Raw genomic sequence first — 21,404 nt, forward strand, 5'->3', positions numbered from 1 at the left:
TTCTAAAAGCACAACTTATTTCCACAACTTTAACAATCTTGGAATGCATTTTTACAGTCAGCATGTTATTTTTGGTGGGCAGTCATTTTTGAAATTCAGCAAATAATTTGCATACAACAAGTCCAACAACAAAAATGAATTAGTAATTAGAGAATTTGTTATAGGAATGTTAGTCTGAATATAGATATTAGTCTGAATGCCAGGTGAGATCCCAATCTCGTAGTCATAGAGATTTTACAGCATTCAAAGAGTTCTGTTGTGTCAACACCAGTCATCAAACATGTATCTGTTTTAATCCCATTTTTCAACATTTAGCCTGTGGTGTTGTATGTTAGAGTTTCAACTGTTCATCTATATAATTCTTAAAATGACTTGAGGGTTCTGGTCTCTGCTACCTTTAGACATTAGCTGGGACAATTTTGGGATGGAGGGGAGGAATAAATGATAAGTGGAGATGGAGTGGTTGGGGGTTGGGGGGGAGAGAGAGAGAGGAAAAAAAAACAGCAATTGGGCTGACAAAGGATTGGGTAATGGTCAGCCTGGGAGAATTAATAGCTACTAATGGGGACCATTAGCTGACACTGGGTTGGCTTTGGTAGCAGTCTGTGTGATGACAAGGATTGGTTTGTGGGGGTTGGGGTAAGGACATAGAAAAAGGTGCTCAATTATTGAACTGTATTGAGTCCTGAAGGTTAAGGTTAGGTTTCAGTTTGGCAAGCAGTAACTAGAGGAGTCTGGAATTACTGAGATCCCATTATTTATCATGGTTGAAGGTGCTGAGGATAACCTCATCAGTTTTGTTGATGAGCTAAGTATGAAAGTCTGCTAGGAAGAGGATATAACCTACAAAGGCATTTTATATTCTTGAGTAGGCAAGGAGGTGACAAATACAATGAAATGATAGGAAGTGAAGTCATTTACTTTCGTAAGAAAAATAAATCAATACTTTTCAATTAGAACCTACTAATAGATGACTTCCCAAGGAATGTGGGTGTGCCTCTACAGCTAATACAGAAAGTTAACATACTGGTAAAACAAGAAATTAGAAAGTTTTTTTTGGCACAGCATTTGCTACATAGAAACTAGGAGCAGATAGGCCATTCAGCTCTTTGAGCCTGCCCCATCATTCAACACAGTCTGTTTCCACTTTCTCCCCACTATACCATTTGATCTCTTTAGTACTAAGATCCCTATCTAGGTCCTCTCACATTAAATGTTTTGGCTTAAATTGCCTTCTGTGGTTGAGAATTCCCCAACTCACCACACTCAGTCCTAAATGACCTATTGTGTATGCTTAAATTGTGACACCTGACCTGGACTTCCTGGTCATCAGGAACATCCTTCCTGCATTTACTCTGCGTAGTCCTGTTTAAAATTTTATAGGTTTCTGAGAAAAGCAAAAAAGTCTTGTACAAAGCTTTGAAACAGACTATGCATAGTTTTGCTTTCTGTGCCTAGAAGTATTTGCCTTGGAGAACATAAAGACATACAAATTAAAAACAGGAGGAGGCCATTTGGCCCCTCGAGCCTATTGTGCCATTTGATAAGATCATCGTTGAATCTGGTTGTGGGCTTGACTCCATATTTCTGTCTACCCCTGTACCCTTTGTGCCTGATAGACAAGGGAGTCAATGCAAATTCAATTGATAGTTCTATGAGGGGAGAAAGCAGAATGGGCCTATACTGTTAATGAAATATGATATGATGAAAGAACCTGATGTGGTGGATGTGATATAAACCTGTGGGACGGGTGGGACTTAAACCCAAGCCATCTGGCTCAAAGGTAGGCAAGGCATCACTGCTGCAAGACCCTAAAAAAAACAATTTTGCAAACTGTAAGTTACTTTGGACTATAAATTGGATTAAAGGAAATGGCAATATGAAGAGAGTAGAAATTAGAGATCAGTTATATTAATTGGTGAAGGAAGTAGGGTTGGTGTGTAATACTTGTTTCTTTTACGTTCTTAGTAGTCATAAAGTATGGAAACGGACCTTTCACTCCAACTAATCCACACCAAACCCATGTTCCCGAACTAAACTAGTCCCAATTGCCTGCGTTTGGCCTATATCCCTCAAACCCGTTCCTATTCTTGTATTTATCTAAATGTCTTTTAAGTGTTGTAACTGTGCCTGCGTCCACCGCTTTCTCTGACAGTTCATTCCACACACAAACATCTCTGTATTGACAAGAGTTGCCCCTCATTCTTTGTTAAAAAAAACTTCCTCTTCTCACCATTTAAAAAAAAAAGCCCTTTAGTTTTGAACTCCCCCACCCTTGAGAAAAGACCCTTACCTCTGCCCTAATTTTATAAATCTCTATAAGGTCACTCCTCAACCTCCTATGCATCAGTGAAAAAAGTTCTAGCCTATTTTTATAACTCAAATCCGTCATTCCTCAAATCTTTCCTGAACCTACTCCAATTTAATAATATTCTTCCTATAGCAGGGTGACCAGAACTGCACATTACTCCAGAAGATGCCTCACCAACATCCTATACATTCTCAACATGGCATCCTATACTCAGTGGTCTGAGCAATGAAGGCAAGCATGTTAAACACCTTTTTAACTGCTCTACTACATCTTATGCAAATTTCAAAGAATTATGTACCTGAACCCCTATGACTGTCTGGTCTACAACACTACCCATTGGCTTACTATTAATAGTAAAAGTCCTGCCTTTGTTTTACCAAAATGCAGTACCTCACATTTATCCAAATTAAACTCCATCTGCTATTCCTCAGCCCATTGACCCAATTGATCAAGATCTGTTTGTAATCTTAGATAACCTTCTTTACTGTCCACAAAACCAACAATTTTGGTGTCAGCTACAAACTTATTAACCATGTTTCCTATTTTCTCATTCAAATCATTCATAGAAATGATAAAAGTGGACCCAGTACTAATCCCTGTGGAAGGCTGCTGGTCACAGACCTCCGCTACCACCCTTTGTCTTACCATCCAGCCAATTCTATATCTAATTGGCCAGCTTACTCGGAATTCCATACGACTAATTGGTGTACCATGTGGAACCTTGTCAAAGGCTTTCCTGAAGTCCATGTAAACAATGGCTGCCATTCTGCCTTCATCAATGTTTTTGGTTACTTCCTCAAAAAAACTCAATCAAGTTTGAGTCACAATTTCCCCCTCTCAAAATCATACTGACTATCCCATATCAATCCTTGCCCCTCAAAATGCATGTAAATCCAGTCTTTCAGAATCACCTCCAACAACTTACCCATCACTGATGTTAGGATCGTAGGTCTGTAATTCCCAGGCTTTTCCTTACAGCCTTTTTCTGAAATAAAGGCACAACATTAGCCATCCTCCAGTCCTCTGGCACCTCACTTGTGGTTATAGATGGTACAAATATCTCTGCTAGGGGCCTGCAATCCCTTCTTTAATTTCCCAGAGATTTATCCACCTTTGTTTTCTAAGACCTCCAGAAGGATTACTCTTCTGTAATGTGAACTGTGTTCAAAACATCAATATTTATTTGAGTTCTCTACCCTCCATTTCTTTCACCACAGTAAAAGCTGACGTGAAATATTCATTTAGTGTCTCTCCTGTCTCCTGAGGTTCAACACATAGGCGACCTCGTTGATCTTTAAGGGGCCCTATTCTCTCTCTCTCTCTCTCTCTCTCTCTCTCTCTCTCTCTCGTTCCTCTTTTGCACTTAATGTACTCTTAGAATCTCTCTGGATTCTCTTTAACCTTATCTGCGAAGGCTATCTCATATTTCCACTGTGCCCTCCTGATTTCCCTCTTAAGAATGCCCCATATTCTTCAAAAAATTCATTTGATCCCAGTTGTCTATATAGTTCTTTCTTGCTCTTGACTAGAACCTCAATATCTTTATTCATCCATTGTATGCTACTCTTAATACTCCTTCCCTCTAATGCGTACGTAATGTCTCTAAGCTCTCATTGTCACACTTTTGAAAGCCTCCCACTTGTCAGTCAACCTTTACCTACGAACAGTCTACTCCAATCAACTTTTGAAAGATCTTGTCTCATACCATTAAAATTTGCCTTAGCTTTTACGGAAAATGTATTCTTTTGTGATTGTTTTAAAGCTAACAAAATTAAGATTCCTGGTCCCAAAGTGTCCCCCTACTGACACGTCAATCACTTGCCTTGTCTTATTTCCCAAGAGGTCAAGTTTTGCTCCTTCTCTCGTAGGTACATTTATATATTGATAAAGAAAATTTTCTTGAATCCATTTAAGTCTTTGACTGGGACTGCTATTGTGTTAATGTTAGAAAAATTAAAATTCCCTACTGTAAAACTTATTATTTTGCTTATATCTGAGATCTCTATACACATTTGCTTCTTAATTTCCCTCTGACTGTTGAGGGGAATTTGGTACAATTCCATCAAGGTGATCATTACTTTCTTATTTCTAAGTTCTACTCATATAGTTTCACTGGACAATCCCTCAGAAATATCTTCTTTAGTTACATTACTAAATGTTTTTCTTAATCAAAAATGCCACTCTCCTCCTGTCTTCTCTTTCTATCCTTCCTATAGCATCTAAAACCTAGAACATTGAGCTACCAGTCTTGTACTTTCCTCAAGCAAGTTTCTGTAATAGCTATGACGTTCCAGTCCCATGAGTTCATCAGCCTCACCTGCAAGACTCCTTGCATTGAAATAAATGCAGTTTAATTCTTCAGGATTACCTCATTCTCATGTCTGCCTTTTTCTAAGTAAATTGCTTCTTTCTGATTCAGAACCATCCTCATGTGTCTTTCTATTTCTACGGCTTAGGAACTCCCCCTGCCCCCCAGAATTTTATTTGAAAGAATGCACATCTGCTACAGAAAGTTCTGTATTATTACACTGGTGCTTGTTTGGATTATTGATTCTCATCTCTTTTAATGGGCTGTTCATTCACGAGTGTATGTGTCTGTGGGGTGAGAGTGCAACTAACCAACCCCTGCAAATTGCACATGGTTCAATAAAATCATATTGTAGTGGCCATGGGAAGTAAAAGATATCTGACTTTTTAGGAACAAAAATGTTAAACGTACTGTTATTTATGCAGTGCATTCAGATTTCCGAGTGGGGTTCTGGATTCTTCTGGGCATCAAAACATTGTGATGGTACTGTTCTTCTACCACTGAATATGTACACATAAGTGAACGTTTATATTTTGGGCATATGATTAAATTTTAAAATATTCCATAGCGCGTTGGAGCAAAGAAGTCTTCAGCTGTAAAAAATACTAAATACAGGAGTATTGTGTGCAGTTGTGTTTCATACTGCCAAAGGGAATGGAGCAGAGGTTCACCAGGCTGATTCCTGGAATGATAGGACTGTCTAATTAAGAGAGATTGGGGAGACTAGGTCTATATTCTTTGGAGTTTAGGAGAATGTTAATTTAAAAAAAGACGTTTTCCTTCGCTTTGGCGTCTAGTGCCAGAATAAAAGGCAGGCCTTTTACAACTGAGATGAGAAGAAATCTCTTCACTGGGGGTAGTCAATCTTTGCATTCTCCATCCACAAAGGACAGTGGGAGATCAGTCATCAAGTGTGAGAGATTGATTGATTGACTGTCCAGTTACTAATAACATCAAAGGATTTGGGGGATAGCATAGAATTATGTAATTGAGGTAAATGATCAGCTTTATTTACAAATTGCACAGCAGGTATTGGGAGGCTGAATGGCTTACTCCTGCTATGATGAGTGCACTATTGGTGTGTTAGCTTCTTAGCTATGATGCTCGATTAAGTTTGATCCTAAATGATATTTGAAGTTTAACTCCCTTTTGAGTTATATCCTGCCTTTGGGCAAGCACAAATATAAAACAAAACTGTGCATGCTGGACAGCTGAAACAGCAATTGCTCGTGAAACTTAGCAGGTTTGGCAGCATCTGCAGGGAGAAAGCAGAATTAATGTTTTGAGTTTGGTGACTCATCAGAACTGTTCTGATGAAGAGTCACCAGGGCACAAAACATCAAGTCTGTTTTCTCCACATGGATGCTGCCGAACCTGCTGAATTTCATCAGCAATTGCTGTTTTTTGTTTTGACAAACCCTTGGGATCAAAGAAAAGCAATTTTAAACAGCAATTTTGATCAAGAAGAAATGGGGTGTGAATGTAGATTCTGGCAGTACTTGTATTGGGTGGGGACTGGACTGGGTGGTGCGATTATATCAGTAAATCATTGCATACTTGGGGATCACGATTTGAATGCACTTTAAAACAGTGGAATGTTAAGTGAATCAAGGTTTGTCAAACTCAATCTGACACACCTTTAAATTCAAGATAACTGATTTAACCATACCTCAGTGCTAACTGAACCAAACATCCCAGGTGTGGCACATGTGGAAAATTCACTTTGGTGCATTTGGGAGTTCTTTAGGGTTGGAGCTGAGGGATAGAAGAGGAAAAACTTTACTCTGACCTACTGCCTTTGCTTTACTAAACATGAGGCTTCTTAATGCAGTAACAAATATCCAAAGTGAAAATCACTGTCAAGAAACAACCTAATTTTTCAGCTTGTCATGCTGGAAATCTGAAACATAAATTGCTGGAGAAACCTAGCAGGTCTGGCAGTATCTCTGGAAAGACACTAGTTAATACTTTGAATCCAGTGACCTTTCTCAAATATTGTTCTCTCCACAGATGGTGCAAGGTCAGCTGAGTTGCTCCTTTTTGTCTCGATGCTTAGCGAGCTAGTTAGATTATTTGGAGAATTCAATATTTTCTGGCTCACTGGTAGTGTCCCAAACTGAGCCAGACTGTTCAGGTTCCAGTTCTACCCAGGATATGATGGCAGGAAGGTGTGTCATAACATGTCCAGACATGCTGAACTTTTTTAAAAAAAATGATAGTTTTTTTATAGATTAGATTACATTACAGTGTGGAAACAGGCCCTTCGGCACAACAAGTCCACACCGACCCGCAACCCACCCATACCCCTACATTTACCCCTTACCTAACGCTACGGGCAATTTAGCATGGCCGATTCACCTGACCTGCACATCTTTGGACTATGGGGGGAAACCGGAGCACCCGGAGGAAACCCACGCAGACACGGGGAGAACGTGCAAACTCCACACAGTCAGTCGCCTGAGGCGGGAATTGAACCTGGGTCTCTGGCGCTGTGAGGCAGCAGTGCTAACCACTGTGCCACCGTGCCGCCCAAACGGTGATAGTTGTCAATATTTTTCTTGATCTAGTTAAAGTTGATGTCTGTAATACCAGTCACACAGTTAGGCTTAACTGGAGCAGGCATTTTGAAGATTTGTACATGTTGAAGAGGTATTTCAATAAGGGTGGTGACTTTAACAGCTCAATTAATAGCTAGACCTGTCCCTCATGTCTGTTTCTTTAATTCCTTCTCTCTTTTGCTCTGTTTCCCAGTCCTGCCAATTAAATCTTCTTTTGTAGCCTACAAACCCTCCCCCAAACATCATTTTTATAAATTTGGAATGCTGTGTGTCCATGATTTCTCACCCCTGTCTCGTTGGAACACATGGCCCTAGCCATTTAGCACCTAGAATTCTATTCTAACTTTTGACATTTAAACACCATCTTCTCTTTGAAAACAAGCTTTTGGTCACCACATCATTGCCTTTTTATAATCCGATTTGATCTGATGTGGATATGCCTTGGGACATTTTGCTGTGTGAAGGGTGTTATGTGAAAGTTATTTTTGTAACTGTAGAGCATAGACTGTTTTCAACGTGAGAACTGCATTCTCTTCATTTATTTATCTTTCAGGATAAGGATTTTACTTCATTATACTTTGTGGTCCTTCCCTCTTCGTGCCCCTCCTCTCTCCTCCCCCCCCCCCCCCCCCCCCCCCCCTTTCAAGTCAGTTGACGGTATAAAGGTTCTCTGTAATCATTCTTGGGTTATGTTGTGGTTTCGCTCATTTCTAGGCAGTGAACTGTGCTCTGGATCATAACCCCACAATGGCCAGTTACCAGCCTAATTGATGGTACTGAAACCTTTCTGGAAAAGAACACAAAATACTGATTATTACAGGACTAAATTTTGACTGAGGGAAAGACCTTAACAGTATTGATATATACATGGTTAGTTATGTAATGTTCGGATATTTTGACTTGACTAATAATATCTCTGATCAATAAGGTATGCATGTTTTAAGGGAAAAGAAATTGTGAAAACAGCCGAAGAGTAAAAATACGAAGTGTGCTAAAATGTTTTGCTTTTGGAGCATATGATTTCTTGTGGAATCTTGAGCACTCCATTTTGCTGCCAACCATTATCTGTTGTTGAACTGTGAATTTCAATTGTTGATTTCACATGAAGTAATGTTGTGGGTGACGGAGTACCAATCACACATGGAATAGAGCTGTCTGGTTGAAGCCAGCACATTGAGTAAAGTTGGATACAATACAAAAGTACCATTATCGACAACGTTCTAAGCATCTATTATTCATGAGAATTGTTTTTAATTAGAAAATATTTGTCTATAGCCTTTTTGGTTGAAATTAAAAGGTACAGGTTAAATCTCTCATACCATTTAGAGGTAGATGACTGAGCTGAATACTCCATTTGCATACTCAATGGGGAAATAAAATGCAGATTAATTTGAAAGATTGAATATATTCTCATTGACTGGTCAGGAAAGATATATTGGAGGATCCTAGAAATATATTCAATAACACTCCACTCCAGAAATTTCTGGACACTTCTTCCAGTTAAATATCAGAGACTGAAGCTGTCCTGTCACAAATTCTGCTCTCGCCACCAATTTTGATTCCTGTACACTGGTGGCTATATGAGGTTGAACCAGACTGTTTGCACCGTGGTGTTAAAATTTACTCTTCTGCCCACATTATTGCAGAGTCTTTCTCCATCCGCCTCTGCAGCATTGCCAGCTCTCTGCTTGTCTCCTGTGCTCATCTGTGCCTTTGCAAATACTCCAGTGCTCTCTTGGCCAGCCTCCTACGTTCTACTCTATTAAAAATAAACATTAACCAGGTTAGTCAGCCCCTGGTGAAGCATTACAATTAAAAATAAAATCAAAGGAGTAACTGAGACCCTGTTAACATTCTACTCTGTGTAGGTTTGAAGTCCTCTAAAACGCTGTCCATGCCAAGAAACTAAGAGCATGAGGGGGCCATTTAACCCTTTGTGCCTGTTCTGTTGTTCAGTGAGATCATGGCTAACCTAATTCAATAGGTTGTCTTCGACCCATAACTTTAATTTTTAAAAAATGATATCGACCTTAATTTTAAATTTAGCAATTGCTGAAACCTCATATGCTTACCTTCATTCTCTCTCAGAAATTGCTTTATTTTATAATTCTTAATTATGTTTTCAAATTCTCTATGGCTTTGTCTTTTGCCTAGCTCACCACAAGACACAGGAGGCAATGTAGATCATTTGGCTTGTAAAGTTTGATCTGCCATACAACGAGATTGTGACTAATCTGATGATCCTTGCATCCACATTCCCATCTTTTCCCCATAATCCTTGATTTCCTTACTAATTAAGAATCTGAGCATCTCGGCCCTGAATATACTTAACGACCCAGTCTTGCAACGTTCTGTGGTAAAGAATTCCCCAGGTTCACCTCTGGGAGAAGAAATTCTTCAACTGAGTGAGAAGGTGCATAGGGTATAAGCAGGCAGGGAAAGAGTTAAGTTGTGAGTTTTGTAAAACGAGAGATTCAGTTGAGCATGACTCAGATCAGATAAGAACTTAGTTAACAATGGGATGCTGGAGGCAAGGGTAATGGGTTAACAACGTGGAAAAGCATTCATTCCGTAGATCCACTTAACAAGATGAGGTAGCATTCAGTATGTGAGGTCAGCATAACAAGGTGAAAAGTATTCATTATGTGAAGTCAGCTAGTCATTGTGTAACAGCAGATGGCTTCATCTTTACTATTAATACTCATTGATTGTAACAGTCACCCAGTTAATATGTATGTTGCCTTATCTGAGAGCCCTTGCTCCTCCCTGTAAAATGACTATATACCTCATTGAGAAACTGCTGTTCCAGAAAAGACAGTGAACTCGTGTCTGTGCACATAGGCGATCATTCTCTCTCCCCCGCAATACAGATGAAGGAGGTAAAGCCATATTGTGTAACTGAGAGTTTTGCTATGTCTGTGGGAGGAGGAGGAGGGAGGAGGAGGAGGAGGAGGAGGAGGAGGAGGTAGGCCCACTAGTCCTACGCTGCCCCTCAAGGGAAACCACCTCTACCCTTTGATACCCCCTAAGAATTGTATGTTTTAATAAGGGTCACTTCTCATTCCTTTAAACTCTATTAAATACAGGCTCAACCTGCTCAAGCTGTCCTCCATATCCAGGATCAGTCAGTGAATGTGCTCCGATGTCAGTTTATATTCAACAAATTGATATTTGTTCACAGTATTCCTAAGTGTAGTCTGGGTTTTAGCAAGACTCCGTGTTTATGCTCCATTCCCTTGGAGGTAAAAGCTGACATTCTATTTGCTTTCCTTGCTACTTGATGTACTTGGGTGCTAGTGTTTTTGTGATTCATGTATCAAGACTCCAAAACCTTTCTGTGCTGTAGCCTCTGGCAGTCTTTCTCAATTTAAATAATAGTTGAAAAGTGTGGTGCTGGAAGAACGCAGCAGGCCAGGCAGCATCCGAAGAGCAGGAGAATCTCTGATGCTGCCTGGCCTGCTGTGTCTTTCCAGCACCACACTTTTCAACTCTGGTCTCCAGCAGCTGCAGTCCTCACTTTCTCCCAATTTAAATAATATCCAGCTCTCTATTCTTCCTGCAAATGAATAACCTCTCATTTTCTCTCATATGTACCAAGTATTTGCTCACACTGTAAGCCTGTTTGTGACCTCCTGGAGACTGTCATCCTCATCACTCTCCTTCCTACATATATTTTGTCACAGGCATGCTGATAATGCATTCACTTCTCTCAATGGAGCTGGTTAACCCAGTAGACTGGACAGCTGGTTTACAATGTAGAGTGATGCCAACAGTGTTGGTTCACTTCCTGTGCCAGCTGAGGTTACCATGAATGTCTCTCCTTTTCAAACTCTCCTCTCACCTGCGGTCTTGTGATCTTAAACCACACCGGTCATTTGAGTGTAGCCCTATGGTCCTCTTGGATGGCAACTTGTGGCCCAGCACTAATTGCTTTGGTACTCGATTAGTTACAAGCTGCCGTCCTGAAAATTGCCCTTTTATTTCCAAGTGTCTTCTCTTAGCCAATCTGTACTATTATGCAACCCCAACCCCAAAGGCTGTTAAATAGAAATAGCTTTGTGCCTGGTGTGTTGTTGAACACATTTTGGAAATCCAGATATACTCCAAATATGTTTCCCTTTTATATGGCTTATTACATTAAAAAAATTCAAAATTTGTTAGGCATGATTTCAACTTCATTAAGCCTTGCTGACTTTGCTTGATTATACATTTCTAAATGCACTGTTACATCCTTTAAATTAAACATTTTAATATTTTTCTCAAATATTTACCCTTTTTAAAAATTAAAATAAAGCACTGGAGAAACTCAGCAGGCCTGGAATCATGTAGAGAGAGAAAGAATTAACGTTTGAACAAATATGCCTCTTCAGTTCATGTTAATTCTGTCTTACACTCAACAGATGTTGCCAGACCTGAGTTTCACAACTACATTTTGCTCTTATTTCAGATTACCAGTATTTTGTTTTGAGCTGCCTGTTTGGCTCCTTCCCTTTTGTCTTAAATTCTGGAAAATGTCCAAGAGTCTATGGCAGTATACTACCAGTGTATGTCTGTGACTACTTAGGATGCAGATCATCATGCCTTGGAGACCTGTTGGTCTTTTGCTCCATTAGTTTCCCTGTTGCCCTTTTCCCTCTTGATAATTATTGTATTTATTTTCTCCCTATTGTTTGTCCCTTGATTTTATATGTTTGGAATGTTATTAATGTCCTCTACTATGTAGACTGATGCAAACTATTTATTTGATTCCTCTCCCATTTCCCGATTGCCCATTATTTTTCCAGAGGCTCTTTCTGTAGGACGGGGTAAAAACAATGACTGCAGATGCTGGAAACCCGATTCTGGATTAGTGGTGCTGGAAGAGCACAGCAGTTCAGGCAGCATCCAAGTAGCTTAGAAATCGACGTTTCGGGCAAAAGCCCTTATTCCTGATGAAGGGCTTTTGCCCGAAACGTCGATTTCTAAGCTACTTGGATGCTGCCTGAACTGCTGTGCTCTTCCAGCACCACTAATCCAGAATCTTTCTGTAGGACACCTAGATTCACTTTGGTCTCCCTCCTCCGTTTCATCTATTTTACAAAAAGAAAAGCTCTTACTGACTCCTTTTTGTGTGTCTTGCTGGTTTATTTTCTTAACTTTTTTGTTGTCTGTCGTTTGCTTCTAAAACTTTACAATTTTTTTGCCCTACAGTATAAGTACTGTTAGGGAGCCTGTATACAGCATTGTTTTGGCCTTATTTCATATCTGTCCCCACATGGAATGTAGATCTTGCGATTCAGTATCATTTCTTGTGATTACATTTTTCTATCTCGTACTAACCAAGTTATCCCATCATATTTTCCTTCCTGTCTGTCCCCTTATTTTTGAAAAATCTCTGAATATTTAGCTTGCAGCTTTGTTTTCCTGGTAACTATAATAGCTCTCAGATCATGTCTATCAATCTCAATTAGTGCCATTAGCTTTCTTTTAGTTCTGAACAGCATGTGTATTCAGATGAAGGACAATTAGATTTGGTTTTTGGCCTAAGGAGCATCAGGTCTGAGGAAGGGTCACTGGACCTGAAACGTTAACTCTGATTTCACTCCATAGATGCTGCCAGATCTGCTGAGCTTTACCAGTAATTTCTGTTTTTCTCCTAGCTTGAACTGAGTTTGCTAACTGATTTTATGTGCGCCCAATACAAAGGACAAAGCTCCATTATCTCTGTCTGCTTTGCTAGCCCTTGAGAACTCTGCACTCTAGTTCTGGGATTTTTAACGTCTGTGATATCGATGATGCCTTCATTTACTTCGACCCCAGACTTTGAAATTTCCTCAGTAAGTCTTTAGAAATATCAATCTTCCTTGAAGCTGCTCATTTAAAATTACTTGAAGTTTTTCATTGGTTTTAGTTTTGAGATTCTCCTACTTTCACTGCAATAGTAAGATGTTATAATATTATAGTGATGGCCGGAGTAAAACTAATTTGTTGAGATAACAGGATGTTTATTTACAGCTAATGTTTCACATCCTGAACTTCCTTTGTATCAATCTGCTGCAATTATCAACTAACTCTGGGGAATTACTGTATTGGTTGCTGTGCAGAAATGAAACTTGCTGGTTTTACCAGTTTACTAGTTTTAAGGTAGGTATGTGAGTTACTCTTACAGAAAACTGACACAAACACAATCTGTTCAATGACCTCCATCTGTGCTGTAACTGTTCCATTATTCTATTCTCTGAAATTGCTTGAAACATTCTTCTACTTTTTGTTTAAAGTTATAAGCGTAGAAATAATTTAAATCTATATATAGTACCTATGAAATCATTTATCCATACATTCATCGTTCATGACTTGGTTTTGGAATTTCGAGTTTTTCTGGACTATTCAACTAACATGAAAGCAGTAGCTACAAGGGAAATATTTAAAAATAATGGTCCAGAAGATTGTGTGCCTGTTGTTAACATTATTGTGAAATTTTCCTAGCTTGCCATTTTCATGTCTCACTCTGTCAGTGTTTGTAGATCCTGAATTGCGCAAGTTTGGCTGCTTTACTCCATCTGCTGTCCTTCAGTGCTAAGATGATATCTGTTCGTGGTTGAGTTTCTGCTGTTGGTCTTCGTAGAATCATACAGCACGGAAACAGACCACTCAGTCCAACTTGTCTGCACCAACCAGACATCCCAATCTGACCTAGTCCTATTTGCCAGCATTTGAGCCGTATTCCTCTAAACCCTTCCTATTCACAGACCCACTCGATGCCTTTTAAATGTTGCAATTGTGTCTGCCTCCACCACCTCCTTTGGCAGCCCATTCCATACATGCATCACCGTCTGCCTGAAAAAGTCACCCCTCAGGTCCTTTATAGATCTTTTCCCTTCTCATCTTAAATCTATGCCCTCCAGTTTTGGACTCCCATACCCGAGTAGGAAGACCTTGGCTATTCATCCTATACGCGAACAGGCCAATTCTTGAACCACAGCTCTTTGGGCACATGGGCTCAAAGGTTAGTGGGCTCCAGAATGTGAAAGTTACCTTTCCTGTTCTTTGCCACTGCTCTGTCTCATCATTAAGGCATTTGGATTTGAAGCACGATGGAGTTTGATGGACAGTTTATTACCATTTTGAGCAATTGGTGGCAAACTCCATTAATCCAAGTGCTGCTGTGCTTCAAAGAGCTTTTGAATTCTCTACATTTAATGATTCACACTGAGGGGAAAATAGCAAACTGTGAAAGAGGATGAAGGATAAGCTTGTGAAAATCAACAATACTGTGGTGTTATGATGATGCTTATGAGTCAAACAGAAACTCGTGGTAACTATTGGTTTCCTAAATTGACACAAACACTCCACACATGCTTCTAAAATTTAGTATAATAAACATAATTTGAACTTGCTCATTAGGTTATTAGATGCAAACTGAATTTGTTAATGCAAGCAGCAAACATATGATACAGTATGGGAAATGTTCTGTTGCAGGACTATTAACATCAATTTAGTTTTCTGATTATTTTGTAACTTGTGCCAAATTCAGGCTTAACAGTATAACAAATTTGAGGGTTAAGTTCATTCAAGGGTGTGATGTCTGTGCATCAATTTCTCTACCAAGTGTGGTGCTGGAAAAGCACAGCAGGTCAGGCAACATCCGAGGAGCTGGAGAATAGATGTTTTGGGCATAAACCCTTCAGGAAGCCCTGATGAAGGGTTTATGCCCGAAACGTCATTCTCCTGCTCCTCGGATGCTGCCTGACCTGCTGTGTTTTTCCAGCACCACATTCTCAACTCTGATCTCCAGCATCTGCAGTCCTCACTTTCTCCTCATCAAGTTCCTCTGAAACACGGTTTGAAATAAACTCCTACTTTTGGGGCACACACAGGCAGGTTTGTCTCATCATTCCCACCAAAGAAATGTATAGAATGTGTTTTTTTCCCCCCAAGGTTTAACCTAACATACATGCAACCAAAACCTGCACAGCTGAAATCTTAACAATTTCTGTGACACTTCCTTGTCAACCAAGCTTAACGTTTAGGTGTTACTAAGTTACTAATGATGCATATGCAGTTTTCAGGATTTTAAAGTCCGTCTGTGTAAATGGCTTTCACTTGCTTTGAAATCACAATCCGTTTGGGTGTGATTAATATCACGCCACTGAAATGGTTAAGAAAAGCCTTGTGGGTCACATTGTGATTACATACATTTATAACTGAGTCAGATGTAGCAACTAAAATTTAAAGCAGTCATTTTCTAGCTGGTAACAACACTTTTTAAAAAAAAATAAAGGCTTGTCATTGTCATCTTCCCATTTGTCCCTCTCCTGTAAAGTGTTGCCGATATGGTGAGGATATCCTGGGCAGAAGGAATAGTACGTTTTTTTTGTGGTCAGGTGTTATAGTGCTGATCTTGTAAATATGAATTAACTTCAATCGATTACCTTTTCTGGGGGGGGGTGCGTCATGTTGAGAAAACAAGTGTAAAGGTGGTTTGCACCGCTGTCAAACAGAAATCAGTAGCATCATTCAGACCCTAACTCGCCACTTTAAATGCCCTACTGCTTACAGTAATGCCACAAGTTTGTGTTATATATCAAGGGTGACCAGAAGTTTGTTTTCTCAGTCAGCATTGGAGCGTTCTAAATGTTTTATCCAGATTGCTCAATGTTCTTGTTTTCAGTTCCCTTGAGTTCCCGTCCCTTAACCCAGTATTCATGTCCCATTTCCTTTTGTCCAATTCAGGATGAGAAAGCTCATTGCAGCATTTGGGCTACGACAATTTCAAATATAGGGGATTGTAGTGCATATTGACTAGAAGCCAGTGCTGCAGATGTAGACACCGGGTCAAATGCTCATAACCCTGACACAATGAGCAAGGCCTTGCTAGTGGTTATAATGGGAAAGTAGAATTAAGATTCCCAATTGGCACCATAGTTGCCAACCCTCCATGACTGGCCTGCAGCCTTCAAGAAATAGCCATCAGAACCATACTTGCCCAACTCTGAAGAAAAATACAAGGATATTAAAAAACATTTCTCTTTAGCAAAGATAAAATTACTGAAAACTGAAGGTAAAAAGTGCTGTTTGGCTGACAGTCAAGTTTAATCCAATTGGGTGATGAATCTTTTTGCATTCCAGTTGATGTAGGAAGGCAGAAGGTCACAAGCATGGATTTGTTGGCTGTTGAATGGTTAGAGCGTGGGGGCAAGTTATGTGGTGAAACCTCCAGAAATGCATTTAAACATAGTTGGCAACCCTGCACAATTACAGCACCAGTGCACCTTAGGATTCCTCTGGGAACCTAATGCAAATGTAGCTCACTTACATACAAAGCAGGAGTGTGCTATTCAGCCCTTTCAATCCTTCTTTGCCATTTGATAAGCTCCTGGCTGATTAAATTGTTGCCCCAACTCTACTGCCTACTCAAACTCTTAGAATCTTGAGTTACAAATTGCTTCTGCCTTAGAAATATTCAACAATCTGACTTCCACTGTTCCCTGAGGCAGAGTGTTCCAAAGATCCATGAACCTAGTGTCATCCCGTCTCCTCCAACACCAGTTGAAGCAAAATTCTCGGAGACAGAGTTTTGCCTCCTTCATCTTTATCCCGGACCCTAGAGGGAGAGGGAACAATTGCCCGTGTGCACAGAGACATGAGTTCATGGTCTTCTCTGGGACAGCAGTTTCTCCATGAACTATATAGTCATTTTACAGGGAAGAGCATCCAGATAAGGCAACATATGTATTAATTGGGTGACCGTTAAAATCAGTGAATGTCAGTAGTAAAGATTAAGCCATCTGCTGTTACTCAATGAAAAACTGACTTCACATAATGAATGTGTTTCACCTTGTTAGCTGACGTTACATACTGAATGCTACCTCATGTTGTTAAATGGCTCTACACAATGAAAGCTTTTCCACCTTGTTAACCCATTACCCTTGCCTCCAGCACCCCATTGTTAACTGCAAGATCTTACCTGATCTGAGTTATGCCCAGCTGAACCTATTATTTCACAAACCGCAGAACTTAACTCTTTCCTACCTGCTTATACCCCACACACATTCTCATTCCCATCTTTTATCATTTCATGATAACCACCTAGATGGTACTACCAGCTTTCATAAGACTCTTGACAATCAATATTTGTTATTGACGCATAGCATACAGTGGTTATAACAACAAAATTACTAGTCTATTACAGTAAATAGAGTGTGAAGAATCCTCCCATGTAAAGTTCTTAAATCCACAGTCTTTAGTGACCACTCCATCTGCTCCAAGTCGAGTGGAAACGCGCCAGTTCTCCAAAATCCCCTTTGGTGAAGTCCAACCTGAAAACAAAATTCAGTCTGTTCTGGCATCACTCCTCTGAGAAATCTGATTTCTTGGATAAGGGCAGTTAAACGCTTCACACAACTGATGAGACTTCCGTCCTTGCAGAGATGCTTCAGATGGAAGATGCCAGCGCATCTGAGTGTGAAGTGCTGCAGCAGCAGGGAAGGTGAATGCAGCATTTTTTGCTGCTTCTGCTCCCTCTCTGCTGTTAAATGTAACAAGCCAGCTGGCTTTTGTGATGCTAGCTTGATCAGTGAACCTTCATATCTCTTAAATGATCGAAAGACAAGGTAAAGCTCACGTGGCTTATGAAGGCCACTGACAAAAAAAACATACCAACCTCTTCACAATAGTTAACTACTTCACTTTTCATGCTCCTGACTGGGGAGCTGATTGAATCCTTTGGATCAGGTTGTGGAGGGGTGCACGGTGGTCTGAAGGCATGCTTTACCTGTGATTGGAGAAACTCTAGAGATGATGTTAGCTGCTGAAAGTATCTTTGCATTTCCCCCCTCATTCCTTCCTTACCAAAGTAGATATAAGTATGAAGACAGTCACATATTTAATTGTCTGCCTATTTCAACATTCCCAATCATCTTGAAGTCTATTACTCTGTTCAGTGTTTATGATATTATCAAGTTTTGTACAATCCGTAACTTCTAAGTTGTACTGTCTGAACAATTCAGTCAATTATAAATAACAATCAGTGGTCCTAAGATCAAACCCTCAGGTGCCTCCATTCAGGTTATTCAAAAATTACTTTTCTTTTAACAAATTGATACTTGGCTAATAAGCTACTTGGATGCTGCCTGAACTGCTGTGCTCTTCCAGCACCACTAATCCAGAATAATGTGAAAGCTGTCAGGATAAGTATTTCAAAAGTCTGGAACAGCAAGAAAACAACAAAATGTTTCCTGTGCTTTAGCAATTGAAGAGGTAGTTCCACTTCAGATTTAAATCTCAAATTTTCGTGCAAAACAAATGCAGAATATACTAAAATATGTTCTCTAAATGAAACTTCCCAAATAAAACATTCTGAATTATAATGGCAACTTTGGTAGAGATCAACATTCTTTGAATTTGCAATATGAAGGGGGCCAATGAAACCTTAACAATAACATAATTTAAACAGCTCAGCCTCAAATTTTAATATTCTTCTTTTTGTGAACATTGTATTAAAAACACAGCAGCAACAAGATATTGTAGTACAAGACACTCATCTGGCTAAAGCATGACCACTGACCCAACTTTTTATTTAAATATAAGCATTGTAGAATTTTTAAACAATTCAGGGGCTCGAGGCACTCAATTTGCTTTAAGTTTACAAGTTTGATATTTTAAAAAATGACATAATGCTGTATAAGACCATAAGACATAGGAATGGAAGTAAGGCCATTTTGCCCATCGAGTCCACTCCGCCATTCAATCATGGCTGATGGGCATTTCAACTCCACTTACCCGCATTCTCCCCGTAGCCCTTAATTCCTTGTGACATCAAGAATTTATCAATCTCTGCCTTGAAGACATCTAGCGTCCTGGCCTCCACTGCACTCTGCGGCAATGAATTCCACAGGCCCACCACTCTCTGGCTGAAGAAATGTCTCCGCATTTCTGTTCTGAATTGACCCCCTCTAATTCGAAGGCGGTGTCCACGGGTCCTAGTCTCCTCGCCTAACGGAAACAATTTCCTAGCGTCCATCCTTTTTAAACCATGTATTATCTTCTAAGTTTCTATGAGATCTCCCCTTAATCTTCTAAACTCCAATGAATACAATCCCAGGATCCTCAGCCATTCCTCGTATGTTAGACCTACCATTCCAGGGATCATCCGTGTGAATCTCCGCTGGACATGCTCCAGTGCCAGTATGTCCCCCCTGAGGTGTGGGGACCAAAACTGGACACAGTACTCCAAATGGGGTATAATTTCAATGTAAAAAAAAAATCTGCCCCATTATGTAGCCCACAAAATTCATTGAGATCCTGATTCAAACAAGGCAAAAGCAGTTACTTAAAAGGATTTTCTGAACCAGATTTTAACAAACCAAAATTTTTAAACATCACACACACTCAGCATGGCACAATTTACACTTAAACTTTCCTTTTTCAACCCAAGTATTAGTATAACCTTAATTTCAGTGTTTTTCGCGTTTGTTTGCATTCTCTCTCACTGAAATTACACTTCTCAAAAGAGAGAGCCCTCACAGCGGACCAATTCAAGCCACTCTCTTCTGCCAGAACAAAGACACTCAGACCTCAACTTTTACCACTAGGGGACTTTAACCCCTTTCTCACATTAGTCCTCATGGGGGCTTAATCTCCAATTAAACACAGTTTGATGCCCATTTAAACGCAGAGAGCTTGAAGCCCAGCATAGTGTGGAGGACTCTAACCTCAACCCAAACCCACCCCAAGGGGACTCTAACCTCAGTACTGCGCAGAGGACTCTAACCTCAATCACACGCCCCCTCCCCCACCCCAATGCAGTGCAGAGGACTCTAACCTCTGCTTGCCAGTGCACTAGTGAAACTGTGTCTCTCAACTGAAGTAATTACCGTTGGAGGAATCTATAGAATAGAGCGCGATTGAAGTAGGGGACCGTCTCCAACACACAGGGATATTGAGAGGGACCAAGATTTAAAATCTCACCTTGGGGGGCCCGTCCGTCTCGAGACACCAATGTCCCGGGTGGCTGCTGACCCTGTCCAATTGTAGCTATCTGTGAGGATCCTGCTGACTACGCTGATATTGTCATCCAGATCTCCTCTTCCCCGCCCCGCCCCTAAGTTTCTGGAGCCCTTCAGACTCCTTTTGTTTTGGCATGTTGCAATTCACCCTTCTTCCTTTACCCACCAATGGTTGTCATGTTTTTAGTTGTGTGGGTCTCGAACTTTACAAATCCCTCTACTACCATAAGATCACCTTTAAAGCCCGTCTCTTTGGCCAAGCTTTTGGTCACCATGTTTACTTTTGTGTCAAACCTTTTTGATTGAATCACATTCTTACAAAAAAGCATATATTATATGAGAGAGAGAGAGCGTGAGAGAGACAATAGTGACTTGCAGTTTCCTGTTTGTACCAGGGCAGAACTGGCATGATGACTCCAAGGCGCGCACACCACAGATGCTGTAAGTTCTGAAAAACAGCAAATGTTCAAGTCAGGTAGCATCTGTGGAGAGAGAGATTTCCAGCCAATTCCCTTTCCTGAAAAATGAAAAAGAAATGTAGCCATTCTTTAGCAAGTAATGGGAAGGTGGGTGGGGCAGAGGAGAATGAAAGGAAAGGTCAGTGATAGAGTGAGAGGTGGGAGAGATTGAATTTTAGAAGGGATGTTTCTAGAGGGTGAAAGATAAATCAGGCATTTTATGGCAACATGGTTTGGGATTAAACTTTGCCTGGTCAGTGATTTCCGACCGTATGCTGTAACTAGACTGCTGCTCTGTAAACACAGCCAGAATTTAATTACTGTGTATAAAATACCATATGATGTCACAGCATGCAAGTATCCCAAAATGAAGATCATAACAGGATAGTGCAAAACGGTTAACCATTCTGTGTGGGAGCCATAAACCAAAATTACCAAACCTCTCCCAAATAAAGAAATCACCAATAAGATTTCACATTTTGCAAGTTTCACTGTATGAATCAGAAGCCAAGGCAACTTTCATCCCTGGCTGTAAGCTTGACTTTGGATTTCTGGTCAGTTTAACTGTATTGCGCGCACACACTTTTCTGTTCTCCCTTCTGCAGCTGCTTTCTTTGTGTCTGGCTATATGGCTGTTATATTTTAACTACCTTTCTGTTATACTGCTTGCAGGTCAAAGGTCACCAGTTCATACGGGCCTATGCAACTTGTTCAATTTACAATTGATTTCTTTTCACTTGGTACATATCCTTTCAAACATAATTCAAACCAACTATGGATTCA

The 21,404-nt window shown here is 40.1% G+C and overlaps 1 protein-coding gene across 2 annotated transcripts in view; it reads left to right on the top strand.

The window, feature by feature from the left end:
* The window catches only part of dcun1d3 (defective in cullin neddylation 1 domain containing 3), a 40,772-nt gene that overhangs the window by 1,308 nt on the left and 18,060 nt on the right, over positions 1-21,404 (top strand). The window lies entirely within an intron of this gene.

Source organism: Chiloscyllium punctatum, chromosome 40 (assembly GCF_047496795.1).
Source record: "Chiloscyllium punctatum isolate Juve2018m chromosome 40, sChiPun1.3, whole genome shotgun sequence".
NCBI lineage: Eukaryota > Metazoa > Chordata > Chondrichthyes > Orectolobiformes > Hemiscylliidae > Chiloscyllium > Chiloscyllium punctatum.